We start from the raw sequence: 22123 nt of genomic DNA on the forward strand, positions 1-22123 counted from the left end.
AATTGACGAGTGGCTATAGGATCACATATTGCTCTACCACACAAGGCACAAATTTCAAGGTCTCCTGAAAGACTCTAGAACCATATCCCCAAGACTCCATGGGTTGAGACCCTAATGACCAAATGGTCAATAATGATCCACAAGACTTCATGGCTTGAGGGACCCTATAGCCGAATGGTCATAGGGCTTACTCAATAATTATCCCCACCAAGCCTCATCATATCTTGCAGGACCCTATGGCCAAACAATCAGGGACCTCATTCATTATAGTGACCCCCAAGACTCCATGGCTTGGGGACCGTATGGACAAACAATCATGGGCCTCACTCATTAGTGATCCCCAAAATCCATGTGTTTAGAAGACCCTATGACCAAACGGTCCCATAGGCCTCACTCATTTTAGTAGTGATCCCCAAGACTACTCTCTTTGTAAGAATAATTATTACCATCTATTGCCTTTGGCAAAACATTCCTTACCTTATAGTGTTCCCCAAGATTCTATGGCTTGAGGAGACTCCTATGACCAAATAGTCATAAGCCTCACTCAATAATGATCCCCAAGACTCCTTATTTAATGTAATCCTAAGACTCTATGACTTGTGGAGACCCTTTGGCCAAATAATCATAGGCCTCATCTAGTGATCCCCAAGACTCCATGGCTTGGGGAGGCCCTTTGGCCATAGACTCACTCAATATTGATTCCCAAGCCTAATTTCATTGGATTAATAATTACTAACATCCATAGCCTTTTGCAAAATATCCTTTCCATCATAGTGATCCCTAAGACTCTGGCTTGAGGAGACACCTATAAACAATTGTAGGCCTCACTCAATAATGATTCCCAAGACTCTTTATTTGATGAGAGCCCAAGACTCTCTGACTTGTGAAGACCCTATTTCCAAACAATCATAGGCCTCACTCACTACTATAGTAATCCCCAAGCCTCCATGCCTTGGAGAGACCCTATGGCCAAATGGCCATAGGCCTCACTCACTATAGTGATCCCCCAAGACTATACTTAATAGGCCTCACTCACTATAGTAATCCTCAGGCCTCCATGCCTTGGAGAGACCCTATGGCCAAATGGCCATAGGCCTCACTCACTATAGTGATCCCCCAAGACTATAATAATAGGCCTCACTCACTCCTAGTGATGCCCAAAACTCTATGGTCTTGGGAGAAACCCTTGTGGGCCAAATGGTCATAGGCCTCACTCACTCCGTGATCCCCAAGACTTCATGGTGGCTTGAGAAGACCCCTATGGCCAAAGAGCCATAGGCTTCACTTACTAGTGATCCCTAATACTCCATAGCTTGAGGAGATACCTATGGCCAATGGCCAACGGTCAACGGCCTCACTCACTAGGGATGCTCCAAGACTAATTTCATATTAAAAAAGAATAGCTGCTAACATCCATAGTCTTTTGAATAACGTAGGCCTCACTCAATAGTGATCCCTAAGACTCTTCGCGGATCAGTCCATGGTTCTTTTATATGGATCTGTTTTGGGGTTGATGTTGCTGATCTTCAATGGAGAGTCCATCTGGATTTTCTTATGTGATTATATTTCCGGGTACTATGAGCTAGGAACTATTGAAAAGGCCCCTAAGTAAACAGGTGGTGAGCGTTTTGGTTTTGCCGCCATAGGTACACTGATGAAGGAATGATTGGAAATTAGAATTCAAGCTAGATATTTTGGAGGATTATGATCAGTGATACTATGGTTTCATTAAAAGATTGTTTTAAAGACAGCTGGATCTGTGAAATATGCAATTTCATATTGGGTGTGTAAGTGGTGTGACTATCTTAAAGTTTGCTTGAAGCGCCGGCTAGGGGACCTGAGAACTATTTTCCCTTGTACCCGAGGCAAAACATAACCAAATTCCTAAATGGATCCTATCACTAGAGTGGTTGGGCGATAGGCTTACCCATGGGATTAGGCTGGACTAATGGATCCCTAAAATGAGACTCAATTCTGTTAAGTTACGATAGTTGAAGTAAATCCCGGATAGTCCTTGTTCTATGGAAACGAATCAACAGATGTACCTCTTGATGAGGAAAAAAGCATTGGTCTCTATGATCCAAGTACAAGTCTCTTCCTTGATCTGACCATGTGACTTATGGGTTTGGTTGGATGAGTTTGGTTAGTTAAGGCTCTTGACTACATTAGAATAAATTTTCCTGGAGGAATCGCCTATGTCTACTGGGTGAGGAATGTTTTTTTGGGTTTGGTTTTGGAAGAATCGAGGGATTAGTCTCTTGTCCGGATATCCGTGGTGGGCGAGGCCCCGAGTGAGAGTGCTGTGCAAGAAGTGCTACTTCTGCTACTAGCACCCCTGAATGCACGGTGGGGGCAGGGATCTTTCAGTTGGTATCAAAGAATTGGCTAAAGTGGATCAACCGAGAAGCAAGAAATGTCAAAAATTTATGAAGTACTAGTAAAAGATTGTAATTATGTGATGGAATTCATACAAATTGATATTCAGAATGAAGATTCATAAATTGAAAATTGGGTCTTCAGATGGAAGTACCGCAATTGTGTGGAATCCCTAACTTACCGGCAATATATACGAGTAAATCTAAGACCTTGAAGTTATAAGAAAAAATGATGGCCAGATGATGAATTATGCTGGTTGATATGATTTTAAAATTCTAGTTGAGAATTGATGAATTGATTTGGATTCTGACTGAAAGATGATGATTTCTGAATTTTGGTTGAAAGAAGATTAGTTGAACAAAGCCACAATGAGGATGAATGGGAGAATCCCAGTGATGATGTTACTAACTAGAAGATGGTTCTATGACTTTTACTAACTAGAAGATGATTCTATGACTTTTAGCAGATCACTATGAGATTAGTGGATTGTGCTGTGTGACAGATTGTTGTTGTTTGACCTTTGACCCCGTGGACCTAATTAAGGAATGACAAATTGAGAACCTGCATAACTGAAATTCCTATGGAGAATGTTCAGATGGAACTTCCGGTTCGGTGGACCATTATTGTGTTAAGAATATGAATGAATTATTATCTCATAATGAGTTTTGTATTTTCTTCTTGTAGAAGGGATCTTCATCCCAAGATTCTATGGGGGGTTGACCAACCTATAAAGAACCCCAGAATCAGTTGGATTTAAAGTTTTATTTTGAATTATAAATAAAGTGGTCTTTTCATGTGAGCGTCTTGGTTAATTTGGGGAAAAAAAGGGACTTAACAAGAATTTTCGTATTGATAGGATCATGGATCGAGGTCGTCGTGGTGGGAATGTTAACCCCCAACTCGATGAGGAAGAGCTCGACCCGGATGTTCATAAAACTCTTCATAGATCGCAGCCTCGACCTTTCAAGGGTGAAGGGAAAAACTTGGGTGAGGCTGTGGAGAAGTGGATCAAAGCAATGGAAGAATACCTCGATGTCACCGGGTACAACGAGAAAAATAAAATGGCTCTTGTAAGACTGAAGATAGTAGAAACAGCCAGCATGACATGGAGAAGCAGAAATGCACTAGATGTTGTGCATTCATATATATGGGGTCCTACGAAGACCATGTCTATGGGAGGCTGCAGGTATTATGTGACATTTATTGATGATGACCACACAAGGAAAGTGTGGGTATACTTCATGAAGGAGAAGGGTGAGGTGTTCACTCATTTTCAGAATTTCAGAGTCCTGGTTGAAAAGCAAATAGGGAAATATATAAAGTGCCTAAGGTCAGATGGAGGGGGAGAGTACTTCTTCAATGAGTTCTCTGAATTTTTGAAGAAGAATGGTATTCGGAGACAGTTTACGTGCAGATACACTCCGCAACAAAATGGAGTTGCTGAGCGAAAAAACAGGCACATTGCTGAGATTGCGCGAGCAATGAGTGGAGAGAAGAATATGCCGCATAGCTATTGGACTGAGGCTGTTTCTACAGCAGTTAACATCATGAACAGGACGCCAACTGTAGCCATACATGATGTAACTCCAAAGGAGAGGTTTACAGGGGAAAAAAACCTGATTTGTCCCATCTGAAAGTCTTTGGATGCATTGCATATGTGCATGTGCCAAATGAGGTGAGAACTAAGCTGGATCCAAAAGTTGAAAAATGTGTGTTTATTGGATACTCCCTTGAGCAAAAGGGATATAGGTGTTATAACCCTACTACATGTGAGTTGGGGGTAAGCACGGATGTTGTTTTTGATGAGATGAGCAGCTAGTATGCTGCTGAAAAAGAAGCTATTGGGGCTGATGTGAGTGGAAATGTGGTTGCACAGAATGCAAGTCAGCAATCACAGTCTTTGAGGGGACCAGGAGATTCCTTATCTAGTGGTTCAGTTGATAGACCATGGAGTGACAGGCTGCGTCATAATACCAGTCCTGCAAATGTGATTAGTACATCACATAAAGGCAAAGAGAAAGTGATTGAGTCCCTTAGTATGCCTGACATTTCTGCAGGGCATTCTCATGTTGATGGAGAGTCTAGTGGCTCACAAATGAGCCTTGATGAGGATCTTGGGATACCAGAACACCTGCTGTAAAGAAGGCTATGGAAGCCATGAATGCAAAGCTGCGAAGATCTGGGAGAGTGAAGAATCCTGTGTAGAGGTTTCCTTATGTGGCACGTCACTATGCATACATGGCAAAAGTTGTATAGGTTATAGAGCCCACATGCATTGATGAGGCTGTTGGAAATGTGTGTTGGGAGAAAGCTATGGGTGGATGAGGAGATGATGGCAAAGCGAAAATGGCAAAGAGAAAACTTACAAAATCATGTGAGCCAGCCAACCTTTCTTTTGGATCCATACATTGTCGCGCATCGTACTTTAGCAGTTGACTCGCCATCATGCGCCGCCGCCTTTTGCTGAGGGTATTGAGTACCCTCCTTGGCTTCTTTCTTTGCCTTCTTCCGCTCCTTAATGGTGCAATTAGTGGGCATTTTTGAACCATCTTTCGTGCACCTCCTTGCACGAGACCTATTATTAAGGATCTTTATTATGTGATTCCTTGTTGGAAAAATGCGTGTGGTAGGTTTGGAAACAACTTCTGCATGCACTGCACCATCTACATGAAATCTCTATCCTTCTACTCTCCCCATGGTTTGTTCATGAATTGTAGTTTTATAGATGACCGTCATTACCTGCATAACATTAAAAACAACCATTCGAGACAAATTGCACAACATTACTTCAATTTGAGAATAAGAAATTAGGGAAATTGCAAATATTCATTTTGATAAAAAGAAACAGAAAGGATTTCTAACACAAAATCATATCATATATTCTGACAATATAGATTGTGCAATTTAGCAAATGACATTGCATATGAAAATCCATACAACCTTCTTGAAGCCTTGCGGAGACCCCATGGTGGCCACACGGTCATAGGCCCACAATTTGAATACCACTAATTTTCAATTACTACCAATAAGCTTGCTTATAATTTATTAATTACATTGGAAGGGATTTCAAATTTTTCTAGAATCTTATTTCCTCTTGGAATCCACGACCAAACCACTACATCAGCAAGCTCCCAACGTTTTGGATCTGCCAAATTGCAATACCAATTCTTTGACCAATAAATAATCATCATACAACTCAGCTATTGTTTGGTTTTTTTCTTGTGATTTGGTACCCAATATTGAATCAAAACCATTTTATATAGTTATGGGATGACCTATCCCATGTCCACATTTGACTCTGTAACTCCTAGCCATATTGGGTACTCAGGCTCCCTTGGCCTTATAAGGAGAAATTCCCCTTTTCTCACATCAATGTGTGGTGTATATACATCCTTTGGTATACCTTTATGAGGACCACAATAGTGGTTGTTCCACTCCTCATAAACACCATATTAGTGAATTTGGGAATTTCCCAATTCCCATTTTTGAATACTTAAAAAAGGGGACATGGATAACATGTTTGTAAGTTTCTCAAAACCCTATCATATGACCTATCGTTGGAAAGCGCTTGAAAAATGGAATCTAAAGAGCTATAAAGCGCTCATTTTGGATTAGTGGTGTTCAAGTTATGGTTAATCCAAACTTTTGACCACGTGTCCCAAACTTGTGGGAAATTCCCATATTCCCCAATATGGTGTTCATATCCCTGAAATGTTTCTAACTCTTCTTCTATCACGATGGGTTCCCTCAGTCTTTGGCCAAAAATCTCTATACATCCTCAAACACACTTATTGGTTGGATTTTGTAGCTCATCAACCATATTCTTCCAGTATTTTATGAGACTGACTCGATGTATTGTGTACATGATACTTCCTTTCCCCCTTGTTTTTGGAACCACTTTTGCCAAAATTCTAGATAGCCCCTCAACCCATGAACCACGTATTGGCTATCTTTCACATAATCAACAATAGGCAACACATTAGGGCAGCTAGTTGGTAGCATTAGTTTTCCTTTAGTGTCTCTCTTACAAAGCTCAATTCCTCCTTCTTTTGGTAACCACTTATTTTGGGTGAATTTTTTACTACATTATTGGAATTTCACCTTGCATAAAAAATCAAAATTGTAATGGTTTTGAGTGTCCCACTAGAGTTTCTTGCCCGTTGCAAAGATAGCCCGTCAAAAAAAGTTTTGAAGTCTGGAACTTGTGTAAGCAAAAAAGGTGTTGGTGACAAGCTTTCACATTTCTTGAATGTATCAACTAAATGTGCAAATGTGAAAGTCATACCGGTTTGCAACTTCTCTAAAAATCTGCCAAATATTGCATCTATGTTTTCATGTGTATGTCCCACCATCAAGAAGCCTATATGCACCGTTCTGAAAACCCCTTTGGTGGCTACTAGCAAAGACAAGTAAGCAAACAAATAAGAGTTCTTATTCTCAGATGCACAATTATCCAATTGGAGTAAAAGAATCTCTCGAAATTTGTGAAAAGATATGGGTTGGGGATTTGAAGAAAGATCATTCGACATTGAAGCTATGGGTTAAGGACTTGGAGTAATATCATTATGACCATATGTGATGGGTTGAGGACTTAGAGAAACCACATTAGGGCCTGAAGTAATGGTTTGAGGACCTAAATTCTCCTCAATAGCTCTTGTGGAATTTTTAGTTATGGTGTCACTCATGCCTCACATTTTTTAGTGTGATGATCAAGAGCCTTTCTTGAGTTCAATGCTTTAAACAATGTGATGTCACACTTTGGCATACCATCATTGCATACATACCCTAGTGTATGCCAATCAGTCCTTTCCAAGTTCTGTAAGCACATTGCAAGAGATACAATTGTGGCATTGGGATCCAAGGACCACAAACTGTTTAAGGAGAAATGACCATAATATCCTTGCCCATGTTCGTGAGCTATCATGTAAGATTCCTCCCCAGCCCCTCAAGATGTCCAATATCTTCCCCTGTAATCAAATCCCTCTTCAGAAATATAAAAGATCTTATTTCTACCTGTTTTTACCTAGAGAGAGAAAATGTTCTAGAGAGAGGTTATTCATATTTTAGATATTTTTGGATGGAAAAATCTCTCCTTATTAAAATAAATTCCCCCAAAACAGAAGTTCAAAAAGATTTTCAGAAGGTGCATTAGAAATTAATTATAATCTGTTCAAAAGGCCTTATCCTAGGGGTCCAGATTTTTGAAAAATTTTAAATTAAGGTTCTGAGAGGCCAACCAGATTCATCCAAATGTAGGGAGGAGATAAATAGAAGAAATAAAGAAAATCCACCAAAAATGAGTAAATACTCACATAAGATGAAGAGTGGACTAAGGACTGCTGACCCAAAAAGTAAGCTAAATTGACCCAAAAATGGTCAAAAATCCAAACTGCTCTGAAAAATTCTAGAATCAGTTTGCTTGGTTAGAAGCTCACTTTTTCCTATAAATAGAAGCCTTCCCCTTTGTAGAAGCTTAATACTGTTTTATGCACTGTTACTCTACTCCACTCCAGAGCCAAAAACAATGAATTTATTGATAATTTATTAGTTTTTGACCATTCCCTCGTCTAAAGAATTGGTGGCCACTCTTGTTACAAACAAGAGTAGATCCCTCAAACCATCAAGCCAAAGGAAAGCTCTCAGAAATTCATGTAAGCTAGAAATCCTACTTTTTCTTTATTCTTTTTTAATGGTTTTCTAATTTTTGTTTTCTTTGAAATGTAAAATGATGCTATGCCTTGTTGGAAAGGCTTTCCCCCTCTCTCATTCTTAAATTCATCCTTTCTTTATCCTAGATAAGTAATCTAATTGTCGGAATGAAACTTTTCATATTATTTCTCTTTTAAAAGTAGAATTTGATTAGTTTAGAATGCTTTAAACCATTTGGGGATAATTTTTAAGTGACTTAAGGATAGGAAAAATTAAAAAATGGTCAGCCATACAAAGGAAGTTATGGCAAAATTTTCTTAAATTTTGTGAAATAATTTTTATCTTTTATTATTCAAAAAGAGTAATCCCCACCGTTTGTGTATTCTAAAAGTGTTACTTTCATCAAAATTGATTTTTTTACATAAATAGATGCATAAAAGAATGTTTTTAATTATAAAAGTGTTACTTTCACCAATATTGATTTTTTTGCATAAATAGATGCATAAATTTTTTTTTAATTATAAAAGAGTTACTTTCATCAAAATTGATTTTTCTACATAAATAGATGCATTAAAGAATTTTTTTATTATAAAAGTGTTACTTTCATCAATATTGATTTTTATGCATAAATAGTTGCATAAAAGAATTTTTTTTATTATAAAAGTGTTACTTTGATCAATATTGATTTTTATGCATAAATAGATGCATAAAAAATTATTATAAAAGTGTTACTTTCATCAATATTGATTTTTATGCATAAATAGATGCATAAAAGAATGTTTTTGATTATAAAAGTGTTACTTTCATCAATATTGATTTTTATGCATAAATAGATGCATAAAAGATTTTTTATTATAAAAGTGTTACTTTCATCAATATTGATTTTTATGCATAAATAGATGCATAAAAGATTTTTATTATTATAAAAGTGTTACTTTCATCAATATTGATTTTTATGCATAAAAGAATTTTTTTAATTATAAAAGTGTTACTTTCATCAAAATGAATTTTTATGCATAAAAGAATTTTATTATTATAAAAGTGTTTGTTTCATCAAAATTGATTTTTATGCATAAATATATGCATAAAAGGATTTTCTTTTATATAAAAGTGTTATTTCCATAGAAGTTGGATTTTATGCATAAATAGATGCATACAGATTTTTTTTATTTATCAAAATGAGAGTTCTCTTTAATCATTGTTTAAATCCCATGAATATTGGTAAATGAATAAGTAAATACTCTGTGAAGAAAAATTCTACTGTTTCATATTCTCTAGGATGGTAAATGAGAAAATTCAAAAGATCTATAGAAGTCAAAATTTTAGATAAATGATTAATTTATTCCTCATAGGAATACGTGTTTAGTTTTGAATTCAGTTAAGCAAAATACTTAATGAATGAAATTCAGTAAAGTAGTAATTAAAATATTATCCTTCGATAAAGATAGTTTAAGGAGAACCTTTCCAGACTCGAACCCTGAATCAGACTATGACCACAACTTAATCTCCTTCGGAGAAAAGACGATGTGACCAGTTTAGGAAAATTTCACTCAAATCACACACCGAATCTGAAACTAAGTTGAGACCCTTTGATTTTGATCTTAGGATCAAGGTTACAGAATTCGAGGAATTCTATTTGGAATTCAGACCTGCGATCAGAAAGTCTTGGGATATGGATTTAAGATATACTCATTGTATTCAAAAGAAACTCAAAAGAAACTCAAAACTGAAAACTTGCATAGAAACCATGTTTTCTTAAAAGAACTATCAGAAAGTCTTGGGATATGGATTTAAGATATACTCATTGTATTCAAAAGAAACTCAAAACTGAAAACTTGTATAGAAACCCTGACATTTTCTTAAAGAACTCGCCAAAATGTTGGGGAGGGAGCATTTGGTATATGTGTTTTTCTAAGGGAAGTTCGGTTTTGCAACAGCTGGTGGGGAGTGTTCAAAGGACGGCTCACGCGGCAAAAACTTGCCCAGGTCTTGACCAGCCTGGGTATGTTGAAAAATGGTGTGCTTGTGGTACGATGGGCGAGGGTCAACGAAGCGGTCTCTGAGTGAAGTGCCAGGACACCTAAGGAGGATCCATGAGGGTTCTAACCATGCGATGCACGGGCTCGCGGTGCTTAGGACACCCATGCGTATGTCGTGGAAGGTATATATATGTATGATGACAAGAAAATTATTATAATCTATTACTGGATCTCGTTGCTAACCTGCTGGTCTTAATGGAGAGTCCAGAGTGATACTGTTTTGTGAGAAACAAGGATTAAACGGAAATTTTGAGTTATGACATCTGTAACTAATAATTGTTTGAGTTATGACATCTGTAACCAATAATTGTTTGTCAATGAATTGTTTTAAAAGTTAAAGTTTAAAGAGGAGTGTGTGCGTATCTGTATTCTAAAGCAAAAGTTAAGAAAGGCATTCAATTATGGGTGGGTGAGTACTTGTCTAGTTCTACCAATTCCAGTGGTTGGGCTGTGGCCGGATGGGGCTGGAATCAGTAGAGTTTTAAGAATAAAATTTATCAATAGGAATACGCTTAGAACTCGAGTAGTTAATAAAAGCCTAAAGACTTCTCTGATGAATAGATCAATGGCTTTGCCTGATTCAATTAGGAAAAAAGCGTTGATTCCTTCAAGTTAAGTCTATAATAGTTTCCCTTCTATCTGATTTAATTAGATAGAAGGTTAGTTCAGTATCTTGACCTCGTTTAGAGAAATTCGTTAAGAAAATAAAAATGGTGGAATTGTCCCCATTTTTCGAGAAAGGGAAATTTTCTCGGTTTTGGTTTTCGGAATGACCACCAGGTTAGTCTTGTGCCCGGACATTCGAGGGCGAGGCCCCGAGTGAGAAACCCTGCCCCTCGCAAGAGGAAGTTTGCATAGAGGGGGCAATGGGATCTCACAGTTGGTATCAGAGCGCTGTTGTAAATTTACGTAACAACAGTAGAAATTGCTTAAATTTTTAAAGTAAATATGGGAAATAATGTTTTCACTTGTTTATATTATGTTAAATGAACTTCAAAAATTGAGAACTCATAAATTGAATTGGAAATTTATAGATGGATACCCCGAATCTATCTGGCATTTTCCTGAACTCTCCCAGAGTCAGGATATGATAGCCTTTGCATTTGAGCACCTCATCAACTCTGTGACCCGAGTAAGGACCCGAGTAAGTAGAGTGAGACTCACACGTCATTTTGAGAGTCTTTACTTTCCTGGTCCTATTGAGCGACGTTGGTATATGTGGTTCTTTGTGTATTAATGTCAGTACCAATCCAGCATATCACGTAGGCTGTAATGCCTGACCGACCGGCAGACCGGATGGCCATGTCCAGGGTTCAGTGGGAGAGGATGCCCATGCGGAGTCATGGGCGGCCAGGCTAGTGTGGACGGCAGGCCACACACTATATAGCCTGGGGGATGAGGGGCAATCCTCATTCTTGTTGAAAGAACGGTAGAGGAGGAGGAGACACACACACAGGAGCAAACCCTAACCATAGAGGGAAGCCATGAGAGGGAAGCCATGTCCACTCTCACACAAAGCATAATGCACTAATCCATAATCCACACAACACACAATGAGTTGTGTCCACACTCTACTAACCCTAGCTAATGTCCACACACTATGACCAGCTGGACACGCGGTCATTTATGTCTCACACATGTTCCTACCTAATCTACCAGCAAATAGCATAGCTGGCTCACACTGACATCGAGCTTGAATCTCAACAGCCCCTCTCAAGCTCATGATGTACTGCCGATGAAGATGTAGATGAGCTTGGGATATCAAGACTCTCAACACTCCCCCTCAAGCTCATCGCATGTACTCCCAACATAGTCCGGAAGTACTCAAACTTCTCCCTGCTAAGTGGCTTCGTGAAGATATCAGCCACCTGCTCATCAGTCTGCACATAGTGAAGATCAACTGTACCATCCAGCACCTTCTCTCTGACAAAGTGATAATGGACCTCTATGTGTTTGGTCCTCGCATGAAACACTGGATTCTTTGCCAACTGTATACTGCTCATGTTGTCACAATGAATGACAACTTTGCCATCAAGAGGCTCACATAAATCTGCCAAGAGACTCTTTAACCATATAGCCTCACAAGTAGCAATGGCTGCACCCCTGTACTCAGCCTCTGTACTGGATAAAGCAACTGTAGGTTGCTTCTTGCTACTCCAACTCACCACGGCACTTCCAAGTGTAAAAGCATACCCACTAGTAGACCTCCTGTCATATGCGCTTCCTGCCCAATCAGCATCTATGTAGCCATGTATGTCCAAGCTTTTACCACTCTCATAAAATAGACCATAATGTGCTGTGGTCTTCACATATCTCATGATGCGTCTCACTGCATCCAAATGTGGTTTCCTAGGGCTCTGCATAAACTGACTGACTAGCCCCACAGCATAACTCAAATCCGGGCGTGTGATAGTCATATATATGAGACTACCAACCATCTTCCTGTACATAGAAGGATCATCCAATTCCTCGCCATAATCAGCCCGCAACTTCACATTTTGCTCCAATGGTGTACTCATAGGCTTACACCCTGTCTCATGCCATACTTTGCCAACATATCCAATGCATATTGGCGCTGTACTAACCAAGTACCTGCATGATCTTTCACCACTTCAATTCCAAGGAAGTATCTCAACTCACCAAGATCTTTCATGTCAAATTGCCCACTCAAAGCTTTCTTGACATGCATCACATCTGCACCATGATCACCTGTGATAATCAAGTCATCCACATAGATGACTAGCAAAACAATCCCATGCTGTGTCTTCTTCACATAGAGTGAAGAATCTGCTGTAGAAATCTGAAAACCAAGTGAGATAAGATATCTGCTCATCTTATCACTCCAAGCACGTGGTGCTTGCTTCAGACCATACAATGCCTTTTTCAACCTGCATACGTGAGTGGGATATCTAGGGTGTACATACCCTTCTGGTTGTGCCATGTACACTTCCTCTTGTAGATCTCCATTCAGAAATGCATTCTTGACATCCATCTGATGCATTTCCCAGCCATTAGCTGCAGCCATAGCAATGACTGCTCTCACTGTGCCCATCTTAGCCACTGGACTAAACGTCTCATCATAATCCAATCCTTGGGTCTGTGCATAACCCTTTGCTACCAATGTTGCTTTATGTCTCTCAATAGAACCATCAGATTTGCACTTCACTTTGTAAACCCATTTACATCCAATAACATTCTTGTCCTTTGGTAGTGCAACCAAATCCCATGTATCATTATGGACCAATGCGTCCATCTCCACATCCATTGCTTTTTCCCATACATGCTCTCCAATCATGTAGGTTCCACATGCTTCACCATAGATGTCATATATGCATAGTGCATAGCAAAATCTCTATATGTCAATCTGTCAACAGGATATCTGACTCTCTGGGATCTCCGCAATGCCTGCGGGTCACTCTGTACACCTGTAACTCTAGCATGTGGTGGCACATATCTGTCCTGTCTAGCACCAGGTGTGCGTAAAACAGGTATGCCAAGCTCCTCATCCAAACTCTCAGAACTAGATGACTCATAACCTGTGATTCCAGTTCCTTCGACTTTCTTTTTGCCTTTATCCATAGCACTACTCCCAGTGCTCACACTCTCATGCCTCAAACGTCCTGACCATGGACGTACACTGCTACTCTCAGCTTCTGCTGCTGGCCCAGACATAGTAGTAGAACTAGAACTTGCTTGTGGTGGCAAGTTCACATGAACATCAGCCTCAAGTGACTCAATAACACCCTCATCTTTTGCTTTATACCAACTAGCAAGCTCATCAAACACCACATCACGTGAGATGACCACTTGTCTAGTTTGTGGATTATAACACTTGTAGGCCTTTCGATCTTGTGCATATCCAACAAATATACATTTCTCTGCCTTAGGATCCAACTTCCTTCTTCTTTCATCAGGCACATGCACATAAGCTACGCATCCAAAAACTTTAAGATGTCCAATGTCTGGCCTGTAACCTGTGAGCCGCATCTCTGGCGTGCTTCCATGAATGGCTGCTGTAGGTGTTTTGTTCAATATATATACTACAGTAGCACATGCTTCTGCCCAATAGTAATCTGGCATGCTCTTTTCATTAAGCATCGCCCTTGCCACTTCACATATGACTCTATTCTTTCTCTCAACTACACCATTCTGCTGAGGTGTATACCTGCAAGTCAATTGTCTCCTTATTCCATGCTTCCTCAAGCCTAATGCTCAAAAGCTTTTGAGGTGTATTCACCACCTCCATCTGTCCTCAGACATTTAATCCAACAGCCATACTGCTTTTCTGCAAAAGCTTTGAAATCCATGAATTTTTCCAACACTTCACTCTTCTCTTTGAGAAAGTATATCCATGTCATCCTGCTAAAATCATCTATGAATGTAACATAGTATAAACTGCCTTTGATAGATGGGTTTTGTGCAGGACCCCATACATCACTGTGTACGATCTCAAGTGGCCTGTTACTCATATTTCCTTCTCTAGGAAACCTCAACCTTGCCTGCTTCCCAAACTGACAGGCTTCACAAACATGCATATGTCCATCATATTTGAACCTAGGCAATCCATTGACAATGCCTCTTGTTTACATGTTCTTTAATCTCTGTATATTGACATGGCCAATCCTCTTGTGCCACATATCAATGTCCTGTACCACATTCTTGCTCTTTGAGAACATGGCTGATTTTAGCTCAGGAATTCCAGCATCCAGCTTAAACAATCTTCCTTCTTTCTTGCCTTTAGCAATCACTCTACATCCATGTTTAAAGTCTTCAACGAAGCATCCATGCTCATTGAATCTAACCTGTAATCCCTGTTCCACCATTTGACCAACTGAGGCCAAGCTCTTAGTGATCTAAGGCACATACAACACATCTAAGACTTTGTCTGACCATTATGCATGACCAATGGTACACTTCCAACATGTGTAATGACATGCTGGGTATCATCACCTGTTTCCACATAGCCTTTGACATCCATTGGTTTCATGTGCTCAAACCATTCACCATGACATGTCATATGTTTTGATGCTCCTAAGTCCATGTACCATGTATCATCATTCTCAGCATTTGTTGTCATAGAACCCACAACATGCTTCATGGCAAACAAATGATTTGCAGTTCCATCATTGCTACTTGATGCATAGTTACCACCATGTTGTGCATAGTTTCCACCATAATGACCACCACGTTGTGCTCTTCCCCCTCTCAAATCATTCTGTTTGCGGAAACAATCTCTCGCCATATGACCATATTTGCCACAATAATGGCATTCAACATCTTGCATAGAATTTTGTTGGCCTTGCCAACGTCCTCTACCACGGCGGGGGTGACCACGACCTCTTTGAGGTGCATATCCGCGACCACCTCGAGCACCATATGAAGGCTGAAAATTCTGTTGTGGAGGCCTGTCCTGCCATCCACGACCATTACCACCACGTCCACGTGATGCGAATCTCCCCCTGCCTCTAAAGCCTCTCTGCGAGTAGAAAGCCTGATTTCTGCCATCATCATGGCTAGTAGATGCATCCAGAAATGAATCACTGAGCTTGATTTCCTCAACCAACAAGAGGGAAACCAACTCATCGAAGTCGGGTAGACCTGTACTCCTCACTGAGATAGATGTATCAAAGGATTTGTATTCCTTGCCAAGACCACGCAAGGTAATATCCACCAAATCATCATCAAGCATGGGGGCATTTATTGTGGCCAATGCATCTGCAAACTTCTTGATTTCTTGCACATAATCATGTATGCTCCTTTTATTCCTTTTCACATTGTGTATATGCTGTTGCAATTGAGACTTGCGAGCACTCGTATCTGTATCAAACATCTTGACCAAAGTATCCCATGCATCTTTGGGATTCTCAGCATCCTGAATGTGTATGAGCATAGCATCAGAAATGCATATAGACAAATAATGCAGCACTTTGAATGCTCTCTCTGACCATTGCTTATGAGCAATAAGCTGCTGCTGTGTAGGTTGCCGAGGTAGCTCAGGCTCTGGCTCAGCACCTGTAATGAGATTCCAAAATCCTTTCCCTTTCAAGAAACTCTTTATCCTGTACTTCCATGCCTGGAAGTTCTTCCTATCTAGCTTTTCACCAACAATCTGAACTAGATTGTCTGACATGTTTGTTCAATGCGTACACCTTCCACACACTTAAAATCTGTAAATGAGCCTTCCTCAGCTCAACCACACTCCAATGAATGTTCCAGATACTCCAAGATAGCCAACAAACTCCAAATTTGATGTAGAAAATCAACCTGTAATCATCCAAGATGAACTGACTCACTCAGTGCGGGATACCCTGAATTGACACGCCTTCCAAGGTTCCAAATCACAATGTAATGGTGCAATCAAGTATGGGCAACTTGCATTGACACCTAATGAACCTCAATGTTGAGTATCAACACCATCTGACATGTGTACATATCAATTTTTGAAAACCCCTTTTTCTGTTTTTGGAGAAAAACCAGAAAAACCAGTAATGATTTGGCTCTAATTTCTTCAATATTTCACCAAATTGAGCAACCAAGAATTCATTGGCTTAGCAATAGTGTCCATCAACTCCATGTAAGAGGAATTTGTCCAATTGTAAAAGACCAAAGATTAATTGCTCAATTAAAATGCTCTGTTTCTCTGCAACCAGTGGACAGCCTATTTTAATCAGCTCATTCCCAGCTCAATTAAGCATCATTGACCAAACAAATCACATAGCCCTCTTCTCCAAAGTGTAAAGCATCCAATTGCTAAGGAAGTTGTGGAAGAAACCAAGCACCCAATGAGAAATTGACCTCCTCGTAGGCAAAAAACCAAAAATCTTCCCTGTTTTCACTGTGTGAGCTGCGCCGCCTGCAATTAGAGGATTTGGGAGTTGTTTAAGTGTTAATTGATGATAGATACTAGTCCCCAAGACACCTAGGCATATGTGTGATCCACCAATGGTTCAATTTTTGCCAAAATCTCACTCCAAATGCATCAATTTTGGGCTTCTTTCTCTCTGTTTTGTAAGAGCTCAAAAAACCAGAATTTTCACACATTCAAATGCTTCCAAAATGCTCCAAAATCACAATAGGGCTTGCATAAGAGTTGCCATTACATCTCTCATTGTCAGATACATGTTTGCTTTGCTAGATTTACATGTATTTCCACCATACATCAATGTTGCCAAGCTTTAATGGAAAGCTTCAAAAACCAGAATTTTGCTTTGCTTTGATTTGCACTATTTTGCTTTGCTTTTGCCTGTATCACCTGCAATCCGCTCAAGGATGTTTAGAGGACCTTACCCGGTAGGCCAAGCTTTCAGATCTGATAGTATTTGGTGTGCTCCAAAAGCTTCACTGCTCCAATGGCAAGCTTCACAGCTTTTCTTCACAGCTTCTTCTTTTCCCTCTTCACTCACTCACTCATAAACCCTAATAAACAGCACAAGGCTCTGATACCATGTTGAAAGAACGGTAGAGGAGGAGGAGACACACACACAGGAGCAAACCCTAATGTATATTGCAAACCCTAACCATAGAGGGAAGCCATGTCCACTCTCACACAAAGCATAATGCACTAATCCATAATCCACACAACACACAATGAGTTGTGTCCACACTCTACTAACCCTAGCTAATGTCCACACACTATGACCAGCTGGACACGCGGTCATTTATGTCTCACACATGTTCCTACCTAATCTGCCAGCACATAGCATAGCTGGCTCACATTGACATCGAGCTTGAATCTCAACAGCCCCTCTCAAGCTCATGATGTACTGCTGATGAAGATGTAGATGAGCTTGGGATATCAAGACTCTCAACAATTCTTCCTCTATGGCTGGGTGGTGAGCCAAAGGCCGTCCCCTCTTGTGGTAACGCTCGTAGCGACGTTACGGATATATAACACTGGTATCAGAGCGTGGTTCGAGGGGATCGTCAGAGTCCGCACGTGAACGGGGGACCGGTGCCGATGGTTTTCAACCATTCATCTTCTCACCCTTATCTCCACAAGGGAGTGTATGGAGGGAGGCGGCCAAGAGATTTTTGGAAGGGAAGAACTCTCTCTCTCTCTCTCTCTCTCTCTCTCTCTCTCTCTCTCTCTCTCTCTCTCCCCGTCACACACAGCAAGAAAAACGCAGGCATTATTTTTTTCTCTCTGATCGAAGAATCCCGGAGTAGCGTCCTTGTAGAGGCTCGCAGCGCAACACAAATCGACAGGCAACCGCAAAGGGGGGTGACTATTATTCTCTCTCCACCACTGCTCATTTTTATTAGCGTTTTTTTTAGTAATTTCCGAGTTCTCGCATTGTTTTTTGCAAGAATTAAAGATGTCTGCTAGGCGTAGTGTGTCCCCACCGCCTTCTACTTCTCTAGGTTTTTCTAGTCTCTTGTCCTCGGTCGCGAGTTTAACCCCGACCGAATTGTCAGGCCGTACACGCCCGATCGTTGTTCGGTCCGGAGTGCGCTCGTCGATCACGCGTGATCCGCCAGTGCTCTCCTCGTCTATTGACCCCTCCTTAGGACCCAGCGCGCCCGCATTGGCAGATGACTCCTTTTTGGCCGGCGAGCCAGAGGACATGAACACCGACGTCGCCGAGGGGACCGAGGAGGACCTCTTGGATTATGACGACGACGACTATGACCTATTGGACCCTGCTGATGTCCTGACAGAGACGGAGCTCTCTAGTGGACTGTTTAAATATCGTAATGTCAAATTGAACACTATGGGTAAAGTCCAGGCTGATTTAGTCACGATGCTACAGAGCATCTCCACACGGTTAGATGCACTGACAGCTGCCTCGGCTAGTACTCTGACTCCTCGTGGTAGCCGAGCTCCTACAGCACAAGTGAGCATAGCCTCGCCAGTGGTTGCAGGAGTACACGCCGATGCGCCTGCGGGGCCGTCTGTAGCGAGAGCTTCATCGTTATTAAAAGACTTAAAGCTGCCTAGTTTTGGTGGCGAGGAAAAGGAGAGAAACAAGGACCCAGTCAATATGTTTCTAGCGAAGTGGTCAGATTTGCACGCGCTCCTAGCCGTATACAGCCCGTAGAGGCTGGCCTCTCATTAACCGGCAAAGCATACAAGTGGTGGGTGAGTTTGACAACTCGCCCTGCCACTTGGACAGAATTTGAAACGATGTTTCGAAAAGAATTTTTGCCCGTTAATGAGGCATAGAGAAGCTGGGAGTTATGGGACAAGTGCTCAATGGAGAACAAATCCCTAACTCAGTACATCTCAAACTACAGAGAGATAGTACTCAAGCTAAAGGGAATCGATGCATTCCAGACATTGCGAGGCTTTAAGAGAGGCCTCAAAGATGATTACCTTGAGTACGTAGAGCCCTTACAGCCTAAAGACTTAGCAGAGGCAATTCAATATGCACAGATATTTGATGACATCAAGCGCCGTAGTGTGCGTGGTGGTTCTAGCAAGGCCGAGGGTAGCGAAAAAAGGAGGTCAGGCCTTAAAAGAAAAGGGTTCCACAGTGAGAAACAAGGAGATAGGACGGACCAGGAAGGTCAGGGTGGTCATTGGTCTAAAAAACCGTGACCATCCAGGAAAAAAAGAGACACCGAAATCCAAAAGAAAGAGCACTATATTAAAGCGCGAAAGGAAAATCGCTGCTTTAATTGCAATGAAGTAGGGCACACGAAGGCTGAGTGTCCAAAGCCTAAAGCCAGCACGAGTGGCAACGAGCCCAAAAAAGATGGTAAATCTTCTAGGTAGTTGCATACAGTGCAGAGACTCCCTCTCAGTTCCGCAGAGTTCAGAGAGGTGACAATGTGCCATTGTGATGAGCATCACGCTTGTTCAGTGACACCAGCGATGTGGCAGCCTACCGTAGGTCCGCATGACATGGTGCGCATGTATGGCACCATAGGTGGCCGTAGAGTCACAGTTTTTATTGATGATGGAGCTAGCCACAACTTCTTGAACTACTCGTTAGTCAAGAAGTTGGGGTTGACTGAGACCCGGAGTGATCATGAATATACTGTTGGCCTAGCCAGCAGATATGACAAAATGGTATGGAATACCGTAGTATTGGGGGTCCCATTATCTATGCAGGACTATGAGGCTCCGCTTGACTTTCAGGTCATGCACTTAGCCAGAGCAGACGTATATCTAGGCAGGGAGTGGCTGTATGGCTTGGGCCCTAGTCTAGCTTGGAATTACTTACATAATACGTTATGTTTTGAGCACGGAGGTGTTGAAATTTGAGCAAAATGATGAGCTATGGTGGATCAAACACTAGAATCAACATGATTAACAAAGTGATTAAGAAATAATTAAGATGTAATTAGTAAATAATTAGTAAATAGATTAATGTAGGCATGGATACTCAAAAACCAGCAAATTCTCATTAGGGCTATGCCTCAATTTATAGAGTTTACATCAAGCATCAAATCCCTTTGATTTCTCCATGATTCACTCCCAGAATATCTCCACCTTTTGCCTGATTCTCTCCACCTCTTCTCTTTTCCCTGAATATCTCCCAGAATATCTCCACACTCCTAAATTCCCTCATGCTACCCATTATTCTCTCCCAGTAGATTCTTCTAACCTTTTCACAGGTTCTTTCACAATTACATCTCCTCTTTTACAGCCTCTATCCAAGAGCTTGTTCCCACACACACCCTATTCACTTGTATATTTCAACACCTCCCCTCAAGTGAATAATCCTAACACACCTAGACCCTATACCAAGTTTGCCTCCCCTTACTTGGCAGTCCGCAACCAGTGTCTACTCCTCCCCTCAAGTTATCTCAGCACACCTGGACCCTGTATCAAGTTTCTTTCTTACTTGACAGTCCGCGACCAGTGCCTCAAGTCCCTAAACTCCATAGTCCTTGACACTCTCTCTCTCTATGTGTCCAAGGCTACTATAAGTGCCCGCGACCTTGACTAAAGTGCTCACACATACATCTACCACGTGGCCTATATCATCGGCGGTGGCTCAGAGGTGGTTTTACTTTATTGGGGCAGGTTACATTGGGTTGTGGGGTCTCTCTCTCTCTCTCTCTCTCTCTCTCTCAGAGATTTTCACATGGCTCCTCACTCTTTGGAGCCTCACATCTTCTCTTTTCTTCAGTCTTCTTCTCGTGGCAGCATCTGTCCACGCGTCCGTCTCTTCTTTCAGTCTTCTCGGGGCAGCTTCTCTTCTTGTGGTGGCAGCTTCTCTTCTCGTGTCCATGTCTTCCTTCAGATCTTCTTCTCGGTGTGGATCCTCTTCTTGGGAAGAGATATTCTTCTTCTTTCATGGCTGGGGCCATGAACTCGTCCGTCAGGTCATTTTGCTCCATGTGAGCAACATGTTTCAATGTTTTGCTGACAGTTCCTTTGGGCTTTTTATGTTTATTTTGTATCATTATGCAATGCAAACCCAAATTTATGCGGGAGGTCTTACCTCTTGCCTTAATCTGGACAAGGGCAGTGTCTGTTCCCATTTTTACACTGATAAAATGTGCCCAATACATAATGCGTATAGCATTCATTCTCATGCACATTCCAAATGCAACTCTGGCTGTGAATAATCTTGAATTTGAGTGAGATTTACAGGCATTAACCAAGGGTTGAATGCAAAATGATGATTTTCACAAATTTTATCAGCACAATTTTACCAAAAATTACATTAAATTAAGGGTAACCAATTTGTACGGGATGGTTGGAGTATCAAACCAACTCCGATTTGAAATCTGAAGTTATAGGGATCTGTATCAGATACCTAATGGTTAATTTGAACCCTCAATTGCACCAAAATACAGTGATTAGCACTGATTAATCACTGATTAGGAAATTAATGCTCTGTTTTGTGTGCAGAAAACAGAGTATGCGGGGAGTCCAGATCTGGTGCCTTCCACTTCAAATGAGCTCAAATGCTTTCAAAGGCATCAATAGCAATGAGTCTAGTAGAGGATTAAGCCAAGAAACACAAGATTTGACCAAATAATGAAAGCTTAATCTCTGTTTTACCAAAGTCACCTGCAGATTTGATGAAGAGCTTTGATCTCAATGTAGACTTGATGAAATTGAATTCTGTCTTGACCAGCTTGTAGAGAATGCTTGATTACCC

The sequence above is a fragment of the Cibotium barometz genome, chromosome 61, assembly GCF_041138505.1.
Source record: "Cibotium barometz isolate CiBa-2024 chromosome 61, ASM4113850v1, whole genome shotgun sequence".
Taxonomy (NCBI): domain Eukaryota; kingdom Viridiplantae; phylum Streptophyta; class Polypodiopsida; order Cyatheales; family Cibotiaceae; genus Cibotium; species Cibotium barometz.